This window comes from Hesperophylax consimilis, chromosome 9 (genome assembly GCF_061612785.1).
Source record: "Hesperophylax consimilis isolate HC1 chromosome 9, BYU_Hcon_1.0, whole genome shotgun sequence".
Lineage (NCBI taxonomy): Eukaryota > Metazoa > Arthropoda > Insecta > Trichoptera > Limnephilidae > Hesperophylax > Hesperophylax consimilis.
The window spans coordinates 36,780,460-36,792,680 of record NC_142844.1 but is presented as its reverse complement, the minus strand read 5'-3'; the positions used below and the strand labels follow the sequence as shown (position 1 = coordinate 36,792,680).

General features: G+C 32.5%; 1 long non-coding RNA gene across 1 annotated transcript in view; it reads left to right on the top strand.

Annotated features, from left to right (window-relative positions):
- Positions 1–11,361, top strand: part of LOC149421298 (uncharacterized) — a 29,906-nt gene extending 18,545 nt beyond the window's left edge. The window contains exon 5 of the long non-coding RNA XR_016302616.1: positions 11,261–11,361. This is a non-coding gene — a long non-coding RNA (uncharacterized LOC149421298). The remainder of the gene's footprint in view (positions 1–11,260) is intronic.
- The last annotated feature ends 860 nt before the right edge of the window (positions 11,362–12,221 follow it).

The following is a 12,221-nucleotide window of genomic DNA, read 5'->3' as shown; positions in this document are numbered from 1 at the left end:
AATGACAGTTTCATTATAGTGGGAGACTACAACCTACCTCACTTACTTTGGTTACCAATAAATGACAACTGTGATTATATGTACACTGAACCCATCAATTCATTAAATCCCGCCCATTTTAACTTTATAGAATTTTTATCATTTAATAATCTGCAACAATATAACTCTCAGAGTAATAATATAAATAATCGCATTCTTGATTTAGCTCTAAGTAACATACAACTGAAAATTACTCACAATAACATTTCATTAGTACCAGAAGATATTTATCATAAAACACTGCTAATTTCAATTCCTATTAAAAATAAAAATAAAAACCTGAAAACTAACACAAAGCAAGTATTACAATTTAGAAAAGCAGATTATTCAATGATAAACACAAAACTAAACGAAATTGATTGGGATCATAATCTAAACCATCTGAATACTCAATCCGCAACTGACGTCTTCTACAACATATTGAACAATATTAAAATAAATTACATACCAACTAATATGCACAATATTGTTTGTATTCTTATGGTTACCAATGTATTGATAATCTTTTATTTTATATAAGTTTTTTTTCCCCTTTATTTTTGTTATTTTTGTTGTATTATTTTGTTCTATTATTTTATACAATTCTTTTATTTTATATAATTATAACTTCACATTTCTCATAAATTTAATTATTTCTTCTAATGCTGTCTTACGTAAAGTCACAAGGAGGAAATCCGTAATTGGTTTTATTTTGGCTATTTTACTTATGTACAATCTGTAAAAATATAAACTGTTGATTTCCCAAAAATGAATAAATAAATAAATAAATAATTAATTATAACAAAATACAAGGTTTTCCAATAAGAGGTGTTATTTTGATATTCAAAGAAAAATGCCATTTTTTAATATAAATGATCGAATGTTTATTTAATTATAAAGAGGAATGTATGCCGTTAATACTGAAAAATAACATCAGTCAAATGACCACCACGACCACGCCTACAGGACCATATCCTTTTCATGAAATTTTCCATAACCAAATCGCAAAGTGGCTGCCTTATGTCCTTGATAGCCTCACGAATTCCATATTTGAGGTCTTGAATCGACGCTAGGCTGTTGGCGTAGACCTTCTCTTTCACGTGGCCCCAAAGAAAGAAGTCACAAGGTGTTAAATCACAATATCTCGGTGGCCAATTGTGATCACCTCTTCGAGAGATAACACGGTCCGGAAACTTTTCCCGTAAAAGATCAATGGTTTCGTTGCTTGCGTGGCACGTAGTACCATCTTGTTGAAAGTAAACGTTGTCCAGATCAATACCATCCAATTCCCGCCATAAAAAATCATTAATTCCTTAATTAATATTCAAAATAACACCTCTTATTGGAAAACCCTATGGACGATAAAGTACTGGAATTATCTTAAATGGAATCTTAAAGTTCTGATTCCATTTGACACTTCTTATAATATACGTTAAAGCAGGTAATCTCAATGACTCAAGTTATTGGACCGAGGAGAGGTGCTAAAAGAAATCTAGGAATGTAAAAAATTGCAACTCACGATTTATGTTAAATCAAATCACAATCGGTGTGTTTTTTTTTCAAAATGAATTATATACATTAGGCAGTCGGGAGATTCAAATTGATTTGGTTATGTAGAAATGGTTTTTATCAAAGTTAACGGAATACCTTTTTATTAATAATATGACTGTTACTTGAGAATATGCAGGCATTGGATTTTTATTTTTTATTCGATTTATAAACGAGTCGGTAACAATTTTACACATTGCGACAGTTACTGTTCTGGAAATGCTAATCATGTAATATCAATTTTAATTCTAGTACATCGGCGATTTAGTCTTATTCGCGCTAATCTGTACAGTTAGGGGCGTCGCCACTGTGGAGATTGAGGTTACCCGAAATAAATGTTAGTTTTCTTTTAACTGCCTGCACAGATTTTATAATTTTTTTTACTAAAAAAATAGTAATTTTGGTTGTGTGTCTTTGTCTGTGACTCCGGTTCAATGAACTCTGGAACATGGATTTACTTCAAATTTATTCTAAAATTAGTATTTCTTTCATTTAAATTTTTGAAAGATGAAGGTTACTAACAACTTTCATTCGAAAGATAAATTTCTGATCATCTCTAAAATTATAAATCTTTGTTTTTGAATATATTCAGCTTCACAGTACAAAATTACAACATTCCGTGATTATGACGGGTCTGCGCTTGTTATTTATAAAAACACTTGTTCTGGTTATGATAAACTTATAATTAAATACGTTTTTGAGATGTTTCTAACAAACTTCTGATTAAAAATATATCTTATAATATCAATACGATTATTTCAACAACTGAACAAACATGATTATGAAACATATAACGAACTTTTAACTATTTCTAATAAAAATATTAAATCTATCTCTTGAATGAATATTTCTTTGTTTGTCTCGTACGTGTTCCTATACCATTCATTCGATTTCGCTAAAAATTTCAAAGTTTGTTCTAATTAGTGCGAGGAGTGTTTAGACGTAATTTGAATGCAAGAGGTCGGGGACCGAAAAATACTTACGAAAGTCTTAGAAAGACGCATTATTTCTGCACTGGAATGAGATACGGAGTAGATTTAAAGTCGACATAATTTATTTTTTAACAATAACAATGTGGATTTTACGATACTACGTGAAGTGAATGTGATTAAAAACGAGATGGCAGGCCATAAGGAATGAATTAAAAAGTTTCCTGAAAAACACGTATTCATGAAAATCCTAATATTTTCTCATTATATATTACAAGGAAAATGCACGTGCATGAACACGTGTTCCTATATATTTGGAATTTACTAACAATTTATAAGGCAACGGCCAGCAATCCCGTTTTTGACCGGAATACAAACAATTATGAGAGATTCGCAATAATACTAATTTTTCTCCGTGAATAACCTAAAAACTTTACACCAAACCATGTGTAAGTCCCCTAGCTACGCCGGTACACGTCAGCTGATTCAGTATAAAACTTGAAAGCGTATGAATGCACGACTGTTTAAATTGGATCGAATGTCAGTTTCCTTTCACGCAATGGCCGGTTCACGAATGCAATCGGTCATCCTCAAATAGCTTTGGTACCGGATTTATTCAAATTACTCCGCTCGATTAGTTTATTTTTGTCGTCGAACCGAGATTCGATCCGTTTAATGAAAGTTGAATTAAAACGAGGCACAGAATTGCTGCAGTTCGAGCGAGTAATCTGCATAAATTCTTTACAATTTTTGTATTGTGATTCAACATTTAATATACAAGTTTGGTTGATTTTGTTAGTTATAGTTATTATAATAACGCTTGCTGGAAAGGCACTTTGAATTTGAATTATTTATAGGAAATAGTTAATGGTCCATAAATCCATTAGTAACAATTAGTTGATCTGATCGTGTTTAAATATTGCTTGCTTTACTAGGCAAAAGGAATACACCAAAGGTAGAATGAAAAAATAAGCAGCGGATAATTTATTTTTATTTTTTAACAGTAAACAATTTTTATAAGACAAGGTTTTCTATGCATAGCATAAAGGATAACAAATTATTATGCAGTAATTGTTGATTGAAGTACTAGTACATTTTGAATTATTTGTCGGGTTGGGAATAAGCCGACGTAGCTCAGTGGTCTAGAGCACCTGACCGGACATCAGAAGGTGCGGGTTCAATTCCCGTCAGCGGCATTTATTTTTAGTCGGGAGATATTTTCAATTTGTATGGATATTTCAGGCGACTAATTATTGCTTAATTGATAAAAATTGTGATTTCTTTCTGGTTTATATTTATGTATCGTCGTTTGATTAAAAATAATTTTGTGAAAAAATACTATTAGGTTCAATATAAACACATACATTTGTATTACACGACTTTATTTTACAACGAGTATTCTGAATTAGTTATTTATAAAGGAAAGTAACTATTTTAAAGAATGGCTAACATCATTAAAATAAGTGAACTATATAATTCATTCTTGACTTTATTCACTTTTTTTATTTTAAATCTATGTTTCCATTCTTTCAACAAGTAAAGTAATTTATTTTAATTAAGGGAAACCAACAGTTAACACTAAAGTTGGTTTGTACAAGTGTAATGTACTTAACTGAGAAACTAATTGAGGTATTCACATAGCACTCTCTTTAGGGTGAATTGCCTAATACAAAAAAAAAAGATTTCCTCGTTATACTAATACAGTTTACACTAAGGTTGGTTTGTACAAGTGTAATGTACTTAACTGAGAAACTAATTTAGATGTCCTCGTTATACTAATACAGTTTACGCTAAGGTTGGTTTATACAAGTGTAATGTACTTAACTGAGAAACTAATTTAGATGTCCTCGTTATACTAATACAGTTTACACTAAGGTTGGTTGGTACAAGTGTAATTTACGTAGTCGAAAAGCATGTAAAAAACTATCTACAAAAACTTATATTACGAATAAAGAAAAAACTTTTTTCAGTAGTGTGCACAAGTTTTTAATACGTGTAGGCAGTAGTAAAAACATTGCCTATAAACAAAACGAATTGATTTAGGGTCGAAATGACCTAAGCCATTTCAAATATCAAAATATCCAACATTTTTTCCAATATTTTTCAATAAAAATTTTATCCAATAAAATTTCCATATTTTTTTGACCGCACAAAATATGAAAATGATTTCGTTACTATCCAAAGTTGTACTACTTAATAAAGGTGCCAACAGATGACACTTATTGCTGTATTCTTAGTTTGCACAGAAAGGCGCGGCCTTTTTCGACACTTACACAAACAAATCGTCCCTTAAATGAGCATCGTGCACACATGTACATGTTTATGTCGAGTGAAGACAATATTTGAAAAAGATGTGCGTAATTTTGCATTCTTATAGTTCCTGCCTTTGATACCGTATAGTAGCACATGGTAGCGCGGTGGGTGCAGTATTTTTCAAAGTGTATCTTACAACAATTTTAAAAATTCTAATTTTATGCGAGTAAGGTAGGATAGGCAATGTTTATGCGTCTATATGGACGGCTCATCCTGCCCATGTGCCTTCAAATGCCCTTCCTTCATCAGAAGACTATTAAAACCTTTATATTATCTTGATGAAGTAAGAGCACTTCTGAAGCCGATAAAGAAATGCGTTAAAATAAAGTGATTGAAAACAAATTTATGTGTTCATATCGTAATTATGGTAAGTAAACGCTTTTTTAGAAATAGGGATAATAGTATTCCATCAGTGTCTTCTGCAAACATATCTGACAGTTATTTTTATTACCTGCTTAACAATGGTTTTTTCTAATTTTCTTATGATAAAATATGTTTCTAATAGCAACTGACGTGTATATTAAAATAACAATTATTGTAATAGCTGATAAAAATCCGATTTCTGTCAAGAAAAAAAAAAAAATAGTCACGGTTCGTTTGGTTTTAGATTCGAATTAATTTAATTTAAAATTCGTAGGTGGGTACCTATCACGTACCGGACGATTCCTATCGGAGATGCATCTTCAACGTTCGTGATTTTGTTTCCAACTGAAATCATTCAGCAATCAGTTATAGGCCTAATGGCCGACAACCTCATTCCAAGGATCTGTTAAGGATAAACGTAAAGTACGTTTACTATACAATATGGTATTGGAATGTCTTTCTTGAAAGAATTGAGTTTTTATACGAACATAACCATTTATTCATATTGATATTGCGTATGAGTCAATTGGTATCAAAACTGGTCAACTCCACTTTAGGTGAATTTTCAGGAAACACCAAAACAAGTGCTGGATTTGACTATTTTTCATACAACAGCAGCTTTTTAAACCGGTTTCTCTTACAAAATATGCGGATATGACTGCTTTTGAAAAATAAGAACTGTTCTTTTGTTAATAATGAACACAGTTCAATACTTAGTTTATTTTTTTTAAATTTTGGATCTGACCAGTTTTGATACCAAACAACTCGTAGAGTCACGTGGGGTAACCGTGCGCAATTTTTACATTGGGATTTTTGTATTAAAAAGCTTTAGGTATTTTACTCAATGTTTTTGTTTATTAATATGATCGATTATTAAGGCATCTCAAACAACCAAAAAAACCTCATATGGTTCATAAATCAAACAGTTATATAAAAAAGTTTACATGCATGTCGATTGCGTACACTTACCCCGTGTGCGGGGTAAGTATACGCATACCGTAGGGTAAGTGTTCGCACCGCAAAGAGTTACCCCCCATTGCAATTATCACACTCAAATTGCCCCTTATCGTAGTCTGTGCAGTTCTCATGCCACCATGCTTTACACACAATACATTCTATCCAATTTTCTGTGGGTGGATCTCGATATTTCTCCTTGCATTGTGGGCAAAAATAGTCCTTAGAAGCATGTTTTTGTGCGCTCTGTTATGCACGCTGGAATCTCCCGCCTTACGCTTTGCTTTGATTCTTTGTGGTGTGACTTTCTTGAAAAGAGGTGGTCGTCCGATTTCCATGGTTTTAAATATTGTTTTTCGGACGATTTTTGCATCTGCATCTGTCTACTTCTGCTGAAGTTTCTTTTTATAGGGACTTGAGATAATTATTTCAGACTTGCAAGCATTTTTCAGTTTGCATAAAACCGCCGAACTTGAACAACGTTAAACCCAATAGCTCTCGTAATACTTGTGGGAGTAGTCTGTCTTGAAAGCTAAAACAAGGTTACGTTTTAGAAATCCATACACCCAATTCTTTTTTCAGCCGTTTTTGTAATATTGTCAAATCTTTTATCGATCTTGTTGATTTCAGCATACTCGTAAACAATTTTTCTCATTGTCTGCGTAGTGAGGCCGTAGAACATTTCGTAAGTTTTTTTTACAATAATCAACGATTTCGGCCTGAAAATAAATTAATAATTATTAGATCAATAGTTTCACAAAAAAATGATATCTGCACGATAAATTGAATATCTATTTATCTAAAAATCTACCTCTTTATCTGGTGTAAATGTCGGACGATATCTCCCCATTGAAGTTGCTATTCATTTTAGTTTTAGGCGTTTACGCAGAGTGGCTTCACTGATCCCAACAATATCTGCAGCAGCCCGCTGACTTTTCCCTCTTTCATAAGCCTTTTTGCAGTTTCTTTTTGCTCTTGAGTGCAAACTGACCTCTCCGGGTGCTTTCTCACGTACACACGTGGCATATTTCACTGTAAAAAAAATAATGAGAGTTGAAATATTATGCTATAATATCAATTTTATCTATCGGGGTAAGTGTTCGCACTCGTCCAACTGCGAACGCTTACCCCAGTACACTTACCCCATCACACCAAAATTAAATAAACTTAAAAAATCAGATTAGTGGTTATCTTTATTAGAATTATCACTTTGCACCCGTCTAACTAACAATATTTCACTAAAAATTATCATAGACCACGTCGCTCTGACACAGCTGGTTACACAATAGCACACATCGGTAACAGAGATGAAAAATTTAAGAAAAGCACGAAAAAAAGTAATTTACCTACCAGTTTGTATTGACAAATCAGCATCCACTGTACACATGTCCTGCTTCGGCGCGATCCAGAAGGCTACTGAATTAAGGAACGCGCGGGCGCTTAACAGGCACAATCTTGTCGGAAACATCACTGCGAACACTTACACTCCGCGTACGGTTACCCCACGTGACTCTATGTGCGGACGCAAACAAATAATTCGTCTTAATATTTTAAAGCACAACTTGCAAAACTTTTATAACATAATTAAATTAACGCCATCTATGGACGCATATAATATAAGTTACGTTACGTATATCCTTAACGCTCGTTATTCTGATTCCCACAAAAGCAAAGAAAAGTATACATAATAATCAAGGTGAAAACATAATTTATAAAAAATAATCGGCAGTCATTTTTTATCAATAAGAAGTCCATATCATTATATTGATATTGAGCTCGTATAAAATGTTGCCATTATATCGCGAAACCCAAAATAATGGTGAGACGTTTGCGTAATTACGATCTACAGGCGATTGTAGATACAGAATCCAGTTAGAATTATACTCAAATAACATTGTTTACATCACTATATATATAACCTCTACATGTTTCATGAACAATGTCCACCGCATATAGCAAGAGCAAGTATATACTTGCTCCTGATGAGGTGAACATTGTTCATGAAACATGTAGAGGTCATATATATATACATATATATATATATATAAATATTAAAGTGATGTAAACAAAGTTATTTGTGTATTATTCTAATAAATAATGACATCACAAAGTGATAAACTTTCAGAAAAAAATTATCGAAAAATTAGAATCCAGTTCTTTATTTATGTGTTTATCTTCAGATACATGATCGTACAGATATTCTGCAATTACGACACCCTTTATTCTTATTTGCGGGTGTTACAATATCATAAATTCGTAATATATAAATTAACACAATCCAGATACTGTGTCCTTTCTCAGTGACTAAAATTCACTGGTTTTCCTTACGCGGATACCTACCTACACTAAGCATGGATTAAAGAAAAAATTAATGCCGAGTTCCCACCTCATCTATTCTATGATCTATTACAATTATTGAAATAGTACATCAATTCAATTTTAATTTTTACGTACGAATTGTATTTGTATTTAATTCGTAGAACTTTAACGAATATATAAATATTTTTTTAAATTTAATTTAAAATCAATTTATTAATAAAGTTATATTATATAAATTTTAGTTATATATATTATTTTGACCCTGTTTTGGCGTTCAAAGCCATTTTCAAACTGTTGCTAGGCCACGTTGAGACGACTGATTTAAATGGCTCTGTTTACTATGTGGGGAATTTTGAATGTAGGGAAAACAGTTTTCGAAGTACCCCACAGAATAGAGAATCTATTGTCACAATTACTTTCTCAATAAATCAATAAATGATTTTAGACATAAGGGGGTAAATAGAATCATATAAATGAGTATTCTCAACGTGGTCTACAGTTCAAAAATGGTTTTAAACGTCGAAGTAGCTGTCACAATAATAATAAAATACTATAATACTTGCAGAACTTAATTATTAAATTGAATTTAAAAAAGTTAATTATTTTTGTATTCTTTATCGCATAGATAACCTAGTCTCCGTGAACTATTTCATAGATTCTGTGATGAATGAAACATAGAATGGACTAGGTGGGAACCGAGCTTACAATTGAAAGTTAAATTTAACAGAACCTGTCTAGGAACTAGGAAGGTGGGGAATGGGGAGGTGATGGAGGTGAGAGGAACAGCTGGGAGGGCCGAGATTGGCCACAGTTCACGGCTGTCTAGCCTCTCACGGAAGCATTCATCCCGAAATGCACTAAAAATTAAACAAGAGGAAGAATGGGCTACTGCGATACAGATATAAAGTTTTTTTTTTAATTTCCATTTTAAATGTACGGGAGTAAAGGAGATATGCAAATTACAATGATATAACCAAAATTTTATTGGAGAAGAAAAATAATGTTGTTACTTAATTTACTTAAATCCATAAAGCTTTCTGAATAGAGTGGCGGTATAGGTAAAAGATTTGCATTTTATATTAAAGGTGCTTTTTTCTTATTAGCCACAATTATTATTATTTACTCTCCAATTTAGTGTTAATAATTTTGCGGGTTTCAAAAGGCAAATATTTTCAGACCTATTAACTCTATAACGTCCTACAAGTACACCGCATACTCATTTTTAGTTTCATTTTGTTTTTAACACACATATCAAAGACTGTGTGCATGTACGAATATACTTGATTTATATATATTATTATTTTTTGTTGTTGTTATAAAAATAAATTCCTTCTGTTGACACTGTATTATGTAGTATTAGGCAATTCACCCTAAAGAGAGTGCTACGTGCTGTTAAAGTTAAGGGAGATGGTTATAATTTTATGGGAAATCTATACGGGAATAGGAAATCTCAAATATTGAAGTCATTCAAGTCTATGAACTTGTATAGAACTGAGAAAATGCGAGAATTGTTGAGAGAAAGTAAATAAGGAATACTAAGGGGAGATTGGTGGGTGATTTTTATAAGTAAACGATAAATGCCTTTGAAAGATGAATGATTTTTACAATTAAAGAAAACGTGATCAAGAGTCTCATTTTCCATGCCGCACTGGCAGAGTGGACTATCTAGGACCCGGATTTTAAACAAATGGGATGCAATGGAGCAATGACCAATTCTCATTCTCGAGATACAGGATATAAATCTTTTGGATTTTTTCTTGCCGTGGAACCAAGGTTTACTTGGAATATGATTTTGTATTCCAGCATAAAAAGCACCAGTTCGGGTTTTCGTATGAGTCCAATTTTCTTCCCAGGAGCGAATCATGTTGGATTTAAGAATTGGGATGACGTCAGAGATAGGAATTCTAAAATCTAAAGGATTAGAGCCAGAAATCGTTCCAAGTTTAGCTAGGGAATCGGCTTTCTCGTTACCCCCAATTCCTAAATGGCCAGGAACCCAAACCAATATTGTCTCGATATTTAATTAATTTAAAGATTTAAGGGTGTTTCTGATATTATAAATAATATAGTCTTCTGGTTTATGAATATTTGAGGAAATTTTCAACACTGCGCTTAGTGAGTCAGTGCACAGTAAGGCTCGTCGAATATTGAAAAGCTGGATTTGACTCAAAGCTTGTTCAATTGCGAAGCATTCTGCAGTAAATATAGAAATTTCTTTAGGCAATTTATAAGACAAATCTAAATCGAATTCGGGAATGTGTACCGCAGCTCAACAATCTTTGTTATCAGACTTAGAACCATCTGTGTAAATGAGTGAAAATTCTGGAAACTTAGAAGATGTAATGTTTTTAAATTTTTCCTCAACATTTTGATTAGATGAGGTTAAAATATCAGTTCGGAATTCTGAAGTTATAACGTTGGGGATATAATTGATAGAATCAAATGGGGTGGAGAAAATAGGAAGGATAGGATCTTTTTGTAGATTTTGGAGGGAAGAAGACAGAGATTTGAATGAAAGAAAACTTTTTAGAAGGAGAGGAAGTCGATTTTTATTGTGAAACCGTATGCAGGTAACTGTTGCTAGAATCACAATACGCAAATCGAAGGATAGAATTTTCTTTAAAAGAATTATACATTAATATGTTGGTTAGTTCAAAACGCGTTCAATCATTATTGTACGTAAATTTTTTTATGTCTTGTTTTTTTTTTCCACTACAAAAATTCTACTACAAAAGTGCTTAAAAAAACCCAAATTAGTGAATATTGTATCTATCTTTTTAAAATACATAATGAATATATCTATTTTTACATTCTAGCTCCATTTGCCCCAGTCTCCCCGGTGTTCGGCATTCAAATGCCACCCAGCGCGGAGGTGATTGGGAATGATACACGTGACCTCAGAGATGTCCCCTCCTCCCTCTCCCTTTGCCACGCTCAGCCTCCCGCATGGACCGAATACTATTTACTACGGATTCTTGAGGTAATTGTCCATTCATAAGAAGAAACAAGAATGTTCTCTCCGAATGGGCTCTCCGCTGTTAAAAATACCGCTAAATAATGTTATATCTACGCTGACATTTGTAACACCAAAATCTCCTGTTTGCATTGCGAGTGCAACAACTTGCCAGTGAAATATTGACCAAAAAAATTAAATAGGGCATCCATCTATAAAGGCAATAGGGACGTCTGAAGGGACCCTCTACACTTCTAACAAATCTCACTTGTTCTATACATTGCAAGCCAACAAGGGAATTTGGTTAATATCTTGTACTCACCAGATTTCATTTCAGAGGGCGCAACCTGTGCTGTTAAAATAAGAAAATTACAGTTTTCTATTGTAAAAAACTGAACACTTAGGATCTGTCCTAAGAAATTTCAGAACGAATCTGTTAAATTAAATAGCTGTTGAATGCATTGCATAGGTCTTCTTAAAATTGTGCAGGTTCTCAGATAGCTTTGCGTAATAACAACATAGACTACCATTTATTTATTTATTCATGCCCTATTTGGTCTTTTACATTTTATTACATTACATGCATGGCAGGTAAATTTAAAATGTTCACATAATAGTAATTATATAACACATGCACATGTGTAAATGTAAAATAATATACAGTGCACGTAATAGCAATAAGAAACAAGTGCAGTAACAAATATCAAATATTTCAAAATATTCATGGCATTCAATTTTGATAACATAATTCCATTAAAACCAGAAATTGTTATATTTAATTATTGAAGATTAAAATATTAACAACGCATTTGGGAATCGATCCC